This window comes from Notechis scutatus, chromosome 1 (assembly GCF_049901735.1).
Source record: "Notechis scutatus isolate UNSWTSFEM ecotype Mainland chromosome 1, rNotScu1.2, whole genome shotgun sequence".
Classification (NCBI taxonomy): Eukaryota; Metazoa; Chordata; class Lepidosauria; order Squamata; family Elapidae; genus Notechis; species Notechis scutatus.
In genome coordinates this window covers 152120229-152134027 of record NC_142009.1, presented here as the reverse complement: position 1 = coordinate 152134027, position 13799 = coordinate 152120229, and positions in this window count along the sequence as shown.

Below are 13799 nucleotides of genomic sequence, written 5' to 3'. Positions count from 1 at the left end.
TCAGCCAAATGGCAAAAGCAATTGAATTGAAATAAGTCGAAAGAGTTGCACATTGGGGTAATCAAAATACCCCTAATATTGCATACATACTGATGAAGTCTGAGCCATCTTTAACGAGGAAATATATACTCAAATCAAAATGAATAGCATAATGAAGATATCAGCTGTGTGTGTACCATTGAGAAAGAGGCAAATTCCATGCTAGGATTTATTAAGAAAGTGATTGAAAATAAAATAGCATTTTAATATTATCACACAAATCTACGATACACACACACACACACACACACACACACACACACACACATATATGGTATTCAGCTTTGTTCGGGTATTTTCCCACGTCATTATAGTTGTGCTTTTAAAGTTGTAGCAACGTTTCGGCAGAATCTCATCTGCCATCATCAGGCTTCTGTATTGTGTTCGTCTGTGAGTCGAACACAATGCCTGATGTGTTGCTACAACTTTAAAAACACAACTATAAAGACGTGAGAAAATACCCGAACAAAGCTGAATACCATACATGTAAGTACCCACGAAAACTTAAGAATATATATATATATATATCAGAGTGAGAAGCACAGAGCCAAAGACACAAGCCTGAAGATGATGAATGAGACTTCATCGAAACGTTGCCTAGATACTTCCAATCTTACATGGGAGAAAACCCAAATAACCAAAGATCCACATACATACATACATACATACATACATACACTTCTGGATGCCACATTTGAAAAATCTTTTTAAAAAACTTTAAAAAATACACAAGAGGACAACAAAGAGAAAAGGTTAAAACCTTGGGAGTCCAGTTTGGGAATAAAAGAGACTTGAGTCAAAGACATTGATAGTGGGGAAGAGGAATGTCAAAAGTCATAATGTTGACTGTGATCTTGTTGTTTTTGTATGTTAGAATGCATATAAAAATGACCTGGTCACAGTTGCCATCTTGATATTTTTGACATATACCCTTTGGTATGTGTCTTAGATGGGAAATGTTGAAATGTATAAAACTATATGTGACATAGAGGAACTGGACAAAAATACACTTTTTCTTCCTCTCAAAGCATTAAGGTCAAGGGCCAGTCAATAAAACTGATTAGAGGGAAATTTAGAACACACAAAAGAAAAAAAATGCCTTCACATAGCACACAAATTTTGGAATCAGTACAAGTTCTGGTCATCGCTTTTAACTTGGCTGTCCACATGTATGAAGGGCTCTGGCAATATGCTTCCAAATTCCACTTGCAGGGGACAGTGAGGAAAAGGGGGTATGTCTCCACCTCTTGTTTGCATGAGATTGGCTTCTGAGAAACAAAAGGATTATTCACATATTATTTTTATTTACCTCCAGCCCTCCTACAGTTAAAAGAATCTTCACCATCACTGATTTAAAAATAAACAAATTTGCTTTGGAAAATATGTTCAATAATATGTTAAAAATATCCTTTGTGTCTGGACACTGCAGATTGGTTTATGGATTGATTTTTTGTTGTTGTTAAGAGGCTTGCCATTTCAAAAATGGCTGTTAGTTCCCTCCTGGGTGCCAACAGCTACTCTGATTCATTGCCACAAAGGACAGATTAAGCAACCAGACATTAATTTGAATGCTTCTAAGCATTCTTTTCTACAATTATAAAACAAACATTAACTGCTGCATAAGATAGGTGAGTTTCATTTGACACAGAACATGCAAGCCAGTGCAACTGATCTCAATAAAAATACAGATAGGGGACAAAAATATAACAGTGGTGGTATTCTACCGGTTCGGCCCAGTTCTACTGAGCTGGTAGCAGTGATGAGCAGCGGAGACCAAGACAGTTCTCTCCACCGCTCTGCTGTTGGGCCCACCCGCCTGCCTGGGTTCCCATACTTACCTTTATCCCCTGAATTTGAAGCGCAGCTGCTTTGCACAGCACAGAAGAGTGCTGCGCTGCAGCTGCTGAAGCGACCGGGATCATGGCTTGCAGGAGTTAGAACGCGCCTGCGCAAATGCATCTGCACCTGCGCAAAGTGCGCGTTTGGCACATGTGCATATGCAAAGTGTGTCCACGCGCGCAAAGCCTGTCCACCAAGCCACACCCACCGAACCAGTGGGAAACATATTTGAATCCCACCACTGATTACATACATATGTTATTCTAGAACATATTGCATAAGACAGATGTATATCCAATATTATTCAACTTATTTAACAGGATTAGTACTTAATCAGTATCCTTATAATTTATGGGTTTATAATTTTTGAAAGATGAAACTTTATTGTTCAAGAAGTCCTCCAGACAGTGTGTTGGGTACACATATTTAAATAAATGATTGTGGGTGAGTACAATGAGATAGCTTTTGTTACAGTTCCACATTCAGGATTAATCTGTGACTTAGCAGCTTTGAAGACTCAGCAAAGTCTGTACTTTACAAATGCCTAATCTAGACAAAGAATACTGACACAGTAAAATGTAAAAGTAAATAATTGAACATGAGGATTCTAAAAAAAACATTTCTGAAATGTTCAAGGGCATAAACATTTTTATATGTATAGATCATGAATATTTAGAATCCATTAGTAAAATGCCTTGATTTATATGAAGAACAATGTTCTGTAAGGAATGCATACAGAGGTAAAACACACACAAAAAAATTCAGCTCCATATTGACAATAGTATTACTGAAAAGAAAATTATATGCCACTTACTGTTTAGATTGGTAATTGTGCTTATAAACAATGAAATGTATTTCTGCAATTCATTCATCTCTATATTGTAAACTGCAAGGAGACTACAGGGGTCAGTGGCAGACAAGGAAAAAAGAACGTAAATGGGTAAAAAGAAAAAAGATTATACAACTATATCTCACTTCTCCTTTACTCAATTTCTCTTCTTTCTTAATCTCTTTTTCCTGCAAGTAAAATAAGTCAAAGAAGACATTAAGAGATGAATATTGTTCTGTATGTCAGGTTAGTAGGGGCTGTTTGCGTGTGTGTGTGTGGGGGGGGGGAGAATGACTTGTGACGGAAAGTACATCAAAAATAGGGTGGTTTGCAACAATTCTGCAGTGTCATTCCCAGATATTTGAGCTATATTGTAAATTGAACTGTAGTTTACTTCAGTCCTGAAGTGTTATTGCTATTTTTAATTCCAAATCACAGGTTGGACAGTGAAAGTAATACACAAAACTGCATCTACTGGTGTAGTTCTCAGTAACTGGCAGATGCTTTTTATCTACGCCCTGGTTTATTGTGAAGTGTCATATGCAAGATGGCTTGCATGTCATAATTATCTTGAGACAGAGAATGGACATGCATTTCCATCCGTCATTTTCAGGGATAAATAATTTCTTCCAGATGGCTGGCTTCATTTTACCATCACATCACATTTCTGTCCCTCCACTTGTACCATATTATGACATTTCATGCCATTTTTGACATAGTCACTTGGCAGTGCTTAAAACTTCTAATTACTTTCATTAAATGAACTATGCTGAAAAAGTGTGCCTTCTTGACATTTATAGTTAATTGCATCTTGTGCAAACTGTCAAATCGTGCCTCCATCTTTGTATTTTGTCAACCATGCAAAAGCAAAGCACCACTTAGAGAAGAGATGGAAAAATGGAAGAACTGTTACTTACTAAAACTTACAGTCCTGAAAGATTGGATCCTTGTGACAATCGGGCAGGTAATATGATAATCTGATAATATTAAGAGTTTTTTCCATATTGTTTCTCATTAGCTTAGCATTTTTCTTCATTAGCCATGCTAGTGAAATTATTAAGAATTGCAATTCAGCAATGTCTGGAAGATCATAGGTTGTTTGTCTTCATATGAGGCAATGTTTTTTTTAATTTTTGAGGAATTCAGAATCCTAAGCTGAGAGTTAGATTTTTTCCCCTTTGCTTTCTCTTTTTTCTTTGCTATCTCTCACTTTTCTGTCTTAAAGCAGGAAATCAAAGGGCTGTTTGTACTGACTTTGGAGAGAAAGAATGAGCATTAGCAATTTGTTCATATTTCAATTCAGAAAGGCTTTTCATTGATGTTTGGAAACCCAAGGGGGCTGTTGCTCCAGCATTGACGTAATTCAGGCTGCTGATTTATAACAGGCTCCTTCTCTTTTTGGTTTTCAGACAAGCTCTGATGTTGACAGGTTTTTCCATATGCTTCATTTCCCCTATGTTAGACGAACACTTTGCCAGCAGGCCTGTTCTCCTCTGTTGCTGTGATTGTGGAACGCTAACAGCTGGTTAGGAGTCCAGACAGTTGGCATAGAATTACAATCTTGTAGTTGTCACCTCCAAATACAAGGCTCTCCAAGTTGCTAAGTATGTGTAGTTCTGTTGGGAACTCCTGCTTTTCCTGTTCATTCTCTAGCAGGGGTGTCAAACCATGTGCAGGCCTCATCCACCTCAGCTCCACAAATGGGGAAAACATCACAAAATGTTACGTGATGCCAATGTGACATGGCAAGTTTGGCACCCGTGCTCTAAGGTTGTCAGATTCAATACCTGTGCAGGATTAACCCTAAAGCAATACTCTAGCTCTCAACTTTTATTGGACTGCACTATCTATACACTTAGCTAGTTACTAGAGATAATTATTAATACAAGTTATAGGAATGGGCAATATAACCATATTTAAATAAATGATGAGGCTTGTTATCATAGTTAAAAAGTTGGAAAGTCTTACCCTTACGGAATTTTAGGGCCACTTTGCTGTGAAACAACGATACTTCACAAGGAGATTAAGATTGCTGCAGGTTTTTTGAAGACTATTGATAAAGTTGCTTCTGTTTCATGTGGAAACCATGTATTGACTGTCTAACAGCATGGAAGTTAATACATCTGAAATGAAGAGTAATTATTACACTGAACTGAACCTCAAGCAGTTCTTCTTAGCTGTACTCTGATATATTAGGAGGTAGGCTTCAATCTTTCCTTATTACTGATGCGAGTAATATTATTAATACAGGTCGTCACATTTTCCCAAAAACGTATTACTGGAAGAGTCACTGGAGATTGTAATTATCTGGTTTGAATTACAAATTTGATGAAGGATAATGCTTGGATATATTTCAAACTGAGTATCATTTCTCAAACCACCCTAATATGTTGTCTATTCCTAAAGGTAAAACATGATTCTGCATGTAAGCATTCAGCCTTCTACTGCAATGTTTACTTTTCACTATTTTTTTTAAAGTGGCATGTATGCTTGAATGACAATTAAAAAAAAAAAAACTCCCAATGGAAAAAGGTGGAGGCCCTTCAAACGTTTATGAAATGTTTTAGCCCAGCAAACTGAAAAGGAAAAAAAATAGTGGTTGTATAATGCATGATACCACATGAGCCACAAATTAGTCAACCATATTTTAGTTAGCAGCAATTCATTTATGGTGCAGTATGTCACACAAATCCAGAAAACTGGAATCTTGATTCATTTAATCATCGGTATTATTAGAGGCATTGAGAAGGATTAGTATGACAGTCAAGGCAAAGAGGCAATCCTACAGAAGTTTTAGAACCAAAAAAGTTATTCAAACCAGATGTTTAATTTCAGGGCCAAACAAAAATTGTATCATATATAGGAAGAGGTCCAGGCAAAGGTTGATTCGTCCAAAAAACATTTCATGCTTCCTAGCCTCAAATGTGGGTATGCAAGGAAGGCTGAAATTAATTCTATCCCCAGCAAACATCTAAGACTCTGGTAATGAAATTCCCAACAGCCACCACTTCCTGAGTGTAACTACATTCGTTCATCATGATTTGGACTCCTAGGTTCATAATACATGTAACTGCAGGGAATCCAGAAGAGTGCCCCTTCTAATGCATCAGAGGAAGAGGCTGAAGCAGATTTCAAGTAAGCTAAGACCCAAAACCAAAGCAGGTACAGCTGCCACCTCCATCACTCTGGAGAGAAAGCACCAGTGGGATTTTCAGTTAGAAAGATCTACCCACAGGTTGACAAATTTCATTGTTAATCAATAAATAGATTGGGTTGAGGAGGTTTTAGAGTGGGTTAGTTTACTCATCAGTTAATACAACTTGTAAGGGTAGATAAGGTGGAAGGGATTTTCAAGGGCACAGAACCCCTCATAGCTAACACAGCTCTACAGTATGTTAGTTAGGCTGGTGCAATAATTTTCCCAAGCAGGATTTCACCAAGAAAAGACTTCCGCAACTAGTGAATTTCTAGATCAATATACTACGAAAACTCTCCTATCTGTTTGATTGTTTGTAACCCTCAGACAAAATTGGAAGGCAAAGGGCAACAATTACTGAATCAAATGATGGGCTAACTTACAGAATGCCACGACCCATGTCTCCTGAGGGATTGAAATTTGGAGCGGTTGCTGTTTCATCATAACTGTGCTGTTGCTATTCCACATTTTTTGCCTTCTGCACAGAGGTGGATTTGTAAACTGTACAGATGCAGATAGATAACTCAACAAGATGTCCATAACAAATTACATTTATTGGTTCATCAGGTATCCTCATAACTCACGTTTGTGATGAAGTTCTTCTTTAATGACCAATCCTTTGTATAACTGCCTTGTAGTAAAAGATGGTTATCTCCTAACCCATCTCGTAGCGATAGAAAGAAGCTGCCATGAGTTAGAGAGTTCAGACAAAGAATGAGGAAAACTCCCCCAACCCATTGAGGGTCAAACTAGTGACCAATCAGGATTACAGATGTGGTCACATGACATGGACTACATTTCCCAGGATACTTTTAACTACATTTACCATGATGCATTCCCTTAAGGGGACAGCTCATAATTCCTAAGTAACTATCCAATTCCCATAGACTGGCTGGGACAGCACACCGCATCACTGTCACAATCAGGTGATCCTCATGTTCAACATTCCCTGAAAACTTTCCACAAATCGATGGGGAAGTGATTGATCATCACTGCTCCTTGCCACCTTTCCATTAGTAAAGTCTTTGCTTGTGGGAAATTGCAGGGAGAAAGTCAATGGTGAATCTGACTAGGAAGATCACAAACTGTCTTCCCCTACCCAAGTACCCTTTGCCAATCCCACTTGCTTGCACTGCACTGCCCACTCGCACACTTCCTTGCTCCTTCTCCCAACCCAGCAACAGCCACTTATTTGCCTGATGGCTTTGGATTTACAGCTTCCTGCCTTGGAGGCTTTCAGGGAGAAAGTCAATGGGATACTGGGCTCTCCTACCCACTCATTCTTCACAAGTTCCTCTATGGTCACTTGTGCCCTCCATTGCTACCTCCTCCATCAGGCAGCTGGGAAGGGAAGAAGGAAAGAAAGAGGGGGAAGGAGGGAAAGAGAGAGAAGAGAGGGAGGGAGGAAACGAGGAGGAAGGAAGGAAGGAAGGAAGGAAGGAAGGAAGGAAGGAAGGAAGGAAGGAAGGAAGGAAGGAAGGAAGGAAGGAAGGAAGGAAGGAAGATGAGCATGACCAGCAAATAGGTACATAGGTTTTGTTACAATAGTGATGTGTGCACTATTGGAAGAGTTGAACGACCAGGGTAAGCATAGATTGTGATGGGAAAAATCCATGTGGTTGCTAGGAGTTGAAAATGACTTGATGGCACATAATCAATTTTATATTATCCTTTTTGTACGAAATGGTCAGAAAGTGGAGAAAATGTTTCATATGCATGGATATTTATAGAGGAGCAAGGGGGCATAATGTCACATATATTATCTTGGAAGCAACACAAATTGTACAATTCATATCATTTGTGCAATGATATCATATTTTTCCAATCATTAAGACCAGAAGGTTAGGTGACCTATGTTGTTAATGTGAAAGAAAGATCTGGGATATATTGTTTGCCTCGAGCATTGTGGTTCATTGCTTGTAACCACTGTTTTAATTGTAGGATGATACCCAGAGTCACTGTTGTGAGATGGATGGCTTGATAATAAAAATCTATATACTATCAAAACCCTAATTCCTATAACCTTTGCTGGGAAGGGAAGAAGAAAAGAGAGGGAGGAAGAGAAGAAAGGAAGGAAAGGAGAGAGGAACAGGGAGCAAGGTATGAATGACCAACAAATAGAGAGATTTTGTTATAATAGTGATTTGTGCATTGTAGAGCAACAATTTTTGAATCAAAGTACTTCAAATGGGCTAACTTGCAGAATATGTCCAAAATCTGGTACCTATGACCCCAAAAGAATTGAAATTTGGCAAATTTTATAAAGTATTTTATAACTTATAACAATGGTCATAAAGCAGTTAATTTCTTGGCTGTGCAATACAGTTCAACACAGGCTATTTTCAAGGCAGACTCATCTCTGAATATATCCCAACTTTTCCAGTGAAGACAATACATTGGAAGTTATGTCACTGTTCAAGGCACTGAGAAATCTGGTAAGGAATTATCTCAGAAAGAATGACCCTTTGGGTCACAGGTTGTCTAGTGTAAATGTAAAGGTGTAATTATAATGATTACCTTTGTGGCATGGGAAGCAGATATAAGGGGTCCTGCATGGGTTGGTATCTATCAGAAACATTCCTTTGGCTGATATTAGAAACAGAAACTTGGATTAAATGTAGATATAGTTTACCCTCTATATATTTTTCCATGTCAAATAATGATGATTCATTTAATTGTTTTTCATTCAGCAGGTAGCCAAGTGAAACTTTACAAATCAGGCCAGAGGTAGAGAACTGTGCCCTCAGGTGTTCTACAACTTCTAGCATCCCTCACCCAGGTGCACGGGTAGCCCAGGCTACCTGATGACTGTGGTACTTGCAAAATCCTGAGGGTCATAGGTTCCTACTTCTGATACAAACTTCCTCCAAAATACAATGGAAAAAAAAAATCTGAATTCAGAAAACTTTTGCTGGTTTTGATTTGGAAGAAAACCTTCTTTATAAGTTTGGCTGTTTTATTTTTATCTCATTCTTTGGTTAATTGGCTTCTGAAAATGGCTCACAAACAATCAGGAACAGCAACAGACTTAACTGCAAATTTTGTCACTGACTTCATCAAGAGCGGGGGTCAAATCCCGGGGGAAATCTGAGAGAATTAGCTCCTGACATAACCTTAGACCATATGGCTTTTCAAGAAGGTCTGTTTGACTCTCCCAGCTGCTTGATATTTATTAGCTCTTCCATAAACCTTACAACTTCTGCTCAAGATGCTTTTCCATGGCTTGCTGCCAATTGCCAGTCTCTATATATCCATACAAGCATCTGCCGTGTGTGCCTGAATTTTTATGAAGGGAAATACTCATTTAAGCTCCATTAATAATAGATGTTTACCCATTCTTATCAGGTATTCCCTTGGGTTGAATCTTTACGCCATTTAAAGCAGCTTTGGATTCCATTTCCCAGAAAACCGTTGGAGGAAACAAGTGATACTTAGAATCTTAGTTTGATTATTCAGTTACACTGCAATACTATTTAGGATTGGTGATCGGATGGAGCCTATCCCCACTCCTGAAGGGTTACCCAAAGAGGTAGACTACCAATAGCAATAGCACTTAAACTTATATACCGCTTTACAGTCCTCTCTAAGCGGTTTACAGAGTCAGCATATTGCCTCCAACAATTGGGGTCCTCATTTTACCTACCTCAGAAGGATGGAAGGCTGAGTCAACCTTGAGCCTGGTGAGATTTGAACTCCCAAATTACAGTCAGCAGGAAGTAGCCTGCAGTACTGTACTCTAACCACTGTGCCACCACGACTACCCTCCTTTTACATTAACAATATTGTAGTTTTGGCCAATCTAGACTTCTTCTGTCCTTTAGCCATTATCCAGTCCCCATTCTTCTGTATGCGGATGATGCAGATATTCTTTAGATTTTAAAAACTGGGTTATATAGAATACGAAGTATTGTGATAGTAATACCTCAAAATAAACTACCATAAGCAAAAGTTATTTTCCCCCCAGAAAAAAAATGAATAATCAATTGAATTGGACAGTTAATGGCAGACCTATTGAGCAGGTGATTAAGTAGGTATCCAAACCTCCACTTGTTGGGGTCATCAAATAAAGGAGTTAGCTATGAAAGCTCAAAAAGTATTTCTAAATGATCAACCAATTTGCTGTTTGGCAGGGAAACAACTTTGTCTCTGCATCAATTAAAGTATGCCAAAGTTTTTGGCATGCTGCTATGTGGACCTCAGGTGTGAATCCACTAAAATCTCTACATCCTTGAAATGCGAACGAAATGTCTAAAAATCAATAGCAGGTACCCCACACTTAACTTCTAGTACCATCCAGCATCAAAGATAGTATGATCCTAGAATTGGTTGGCCCCCAAAGCCACTCAGTCTTGTCAGGATTCAGTTGAAACCTGTTGCTACCTATCCAGACCCTTACAGCCTGCAGGCACTGGGTTAAGATGTCCAGCATTGCTTAATTTTCCAGGGGCAGAAATATGTTAATTGGGTATCCCCACAAAGGGGATCCGAGGTCACCAGTTCATTTTGGGTTGGGTGGAGAGGGCACAGCTGAAACATATAAAAGGGTTAGGGTTAGGGAGAAATGATGTAAAAATCAGAAACAGCAAGAAGACCTTGGGACTTTATACTGTATTGGTGGTCTTTAGAACAGCTGTCCTTCAGAACAGCTAAAGAAAGTTCTCTGCGACAATCAGTTTGCAAAGCATACATTGTACACCAGCTTTTCATGTGCTACCAAATCTATATATATAAAAGCGAAATACCATTCAAGCATCATCACAAAATCTCCAGAACCGTAAAGCCTACAAACTTGAAATTTGGCATATATGTTCCTCTTGGCTTCTAGGTGCTTACTAAGAAAGGGTTTTTTGAAATGACCATCAGAGCATTACTATTTTTCTATATTAATATTAACAGGCTCTGATCTGATGCTAAGGAGTTCTCCCTCCCCACCTGAAAAGAAATCTGTTCCAAGTGCAAAACACAAGCAGAGGAGTGGAGTTTCAGTTTTAGTTTCACAGCACCAAGCAGCTTTAGTACAGAACAGTTGAGCTAAGCCACGCCCAGGCTCCTTGCTGTCTCCTTGCTCACACAGCAAATACTGTTTCACTTTCCAAACAGCCCTCAACTCTCTCACACACTGACAGAACGCTAACCAGATGAATACCAATGGATGCTGGTAGGCAGAATTTGTCCCCTTATTTTCCTCCCTGTTGAGCTTCTTGTTCAGTTTTGGTGATTAATGCTATGTCATCAGTAAATAATAGCAACAATGAAATTATACCATTACTTTATTTTTTAAACAAACATGGATCAGCCATGCCAGCTAAAAAGCCTATCCTAGTTAATTCTTTAACTATACATTGGTTCCATTCATATCTTGATTGCTTTAAGCCATAAAGACTCTTTTTCAATCTCCAGCAATCAGTTATATTATCTTCTTTTATACCTAAAGGTTTCTTTAAATAAATAGTGTGTTGCAATGGTGCATGCAGATATGCCGTCTCTACATCCAAATGATTTATAATGTATTTCTCCTTAGCTGCCCACACTAATGCTGCCCTTAATGTAGTAGCCTTCAGACTAGGTGTAAACACCTCATCGTAGTCATTTGCTGTCTGATTGAATCCTTGTGCTACTAACCTGGCTTTATGGGTAACAGTCCCATCCACACCTGTCTTTAGCTTATATATCCATTTACATCCTATGGCATGTTTACCTGGTGGTAACTTAACATTTTCATATACTTCCAGTTTTTTTTAATGATTCCAATTCCTTATCCACTGCTTTCTGCCAAGCAGCCTGATCCTTAGCAGGATACAGTTTCAGTTCATTATAATTACTTGGAACTGTATTCACTTGGCATACAACACTAGCCTGATATCTATCAGGTGGTCGTGTTACTTGGGTTGAATGTCTTGGTAATACAAGGCTAACTGGTGGACTTTCCTGTGCCACCTGCTCCTGTTCTTCTACTTCCTCCTGTGCCTGAACTCCTACTTCCTCCTGTGCTTCCTCTTTAATGGCTATTTGTGGTTTATTTATTTTATCTTTAGCAACTATTTGGGTGTCAATAATAATATCATTTCTGGATTCCTGTTCCAGTTTATCCCACCCAACGTGCTCAAGAAATTTTGCACTAGCACTACAATAAACATGAGCTGTGCCTTGATCCCAGAATCTAAACGATTTATGGTTGGCCTCGTAACCCACAAAAAATAACTTCTTAGCTCTATGTTGCCCTTTCAGTCTTACTTGTGAGGGAGTATGCACCCATGCTCCAAATGTGTGTAGGTAACTTAAATTTGGCTTTCTGCCATGCCAACGAGTGAATGGCAATTCACCAGTTGTTGTGTTTACTACATTGTTTAAAACATGGTTACTACACATTATGGCTTCACCCCACAGTGTTTCAGGTAAACCTGAGTCAGATAACATAGTGCGAGCCATGGATTGTAATGTTTGCCCTCTTCATTCTATAAATGAATTATGTTGTGGTCTGTAAGGTGCAGAATGTTTATGCTCAACACCAGCCAATTTCAACATAGTTTGGAATCTTTTGTTAACAAACTCAGTCCCATTATCAGTAACTAAAGTAATTACTTTACTTTTCATTTTTCTTTCAACAAACCTTAGTCAGTTAAAGAAATGTTGGAATGTTTCTGTTTTATTTTTCATAAGATAGCAGAACCTGTATCGTGAGTAATGGTCCATAATACTCAAAATATAGCAGGCACCTCCTAAACTTGGTTTTTTAGGACCAATTATGTCAGCAAAAACAACCTCTAAAGGTTCTTTGGTCTTAAACCCATTTAGTTTGTTTGCAGGAGTAACCTTGCTCTTCTCTTGGCTACAAGCATTACAGTTTAAATATTTGCTACAGGGTTTTACTCCCTCTGACAATTCAACTGTTTGTTTGAGCATTTTGAAATTAATGTGCCCCAGACATCTATGCAGTAAATGTATACATTCATCATGTGGCCTAACATTGTTATAAACTGAGTTAGCCATCTTCAACTGGTCATCATGTATCACATATAAATCATTCTCTAAATTAGCAGTAACACTTTTACCCTCTTTCTCTATTATACAGTTATCTCCCCTAAAGGTTACTACATAACCAAGATTAACTAAAGCCCTTACTGATAGCAAATTAATTTTAGTTTAGGTACATATAACATAGTTAAATGTTCGTTTATACAAGAACAATATGCAGTACCTTCACCAGAGGCTTTCAACTTCCATCCATTTGCCAATGATACATGTTGTTTACTCGTGGACATCTTTACAAACCTTTTTCTATCCTTAGTAATGCATTGCGATGCTCCATTATCAATAACCCACAAATCATGGTTTACAGTTGAATTGCTAGACATAGCTAAACTAACATTCTTCTTGGCCTTCTGGTGATTACCGGTATTCTGTTGTTTTCCCTTCTTACAGAATTTAGCTATATGTCCCCTAGCCCCACAAGAAAAACATTTCCTAACAGTATAGGCAGTTGAAGACAAATTCTCTTCTTGTGGTTGTTCCTTCCTCAGTTGGTCCCTCTCCAGCCATCTTCTTGCTTCTTCTAACAACCTTCCGGTTATGTCAGTCAATATCAGTTCATCTCTGGTCAGGACTTCCAGTGAAGATAAATAATCATCATAACTTTCATCCAATGAGGAAAGAATGATGTAAACTTGATGCAGCTTTGAAAATATCAGTTCCTTTTCATGTAGCTCCTAAAAAGTTCTTTTCATGAAGTTCAAATGAGCTAACATATCTCCACCTTTCAGAAGATGTGCTCTAAACAGTTTACATGTAAGATGTATGTGTGCACCTACACTGTCACGAACATAAATCCTCTTCAAATTCTCCCAACACTTAGCAGCAGACTCTTTTCCACGAATATGGACTAGCTGCTGGTGACTC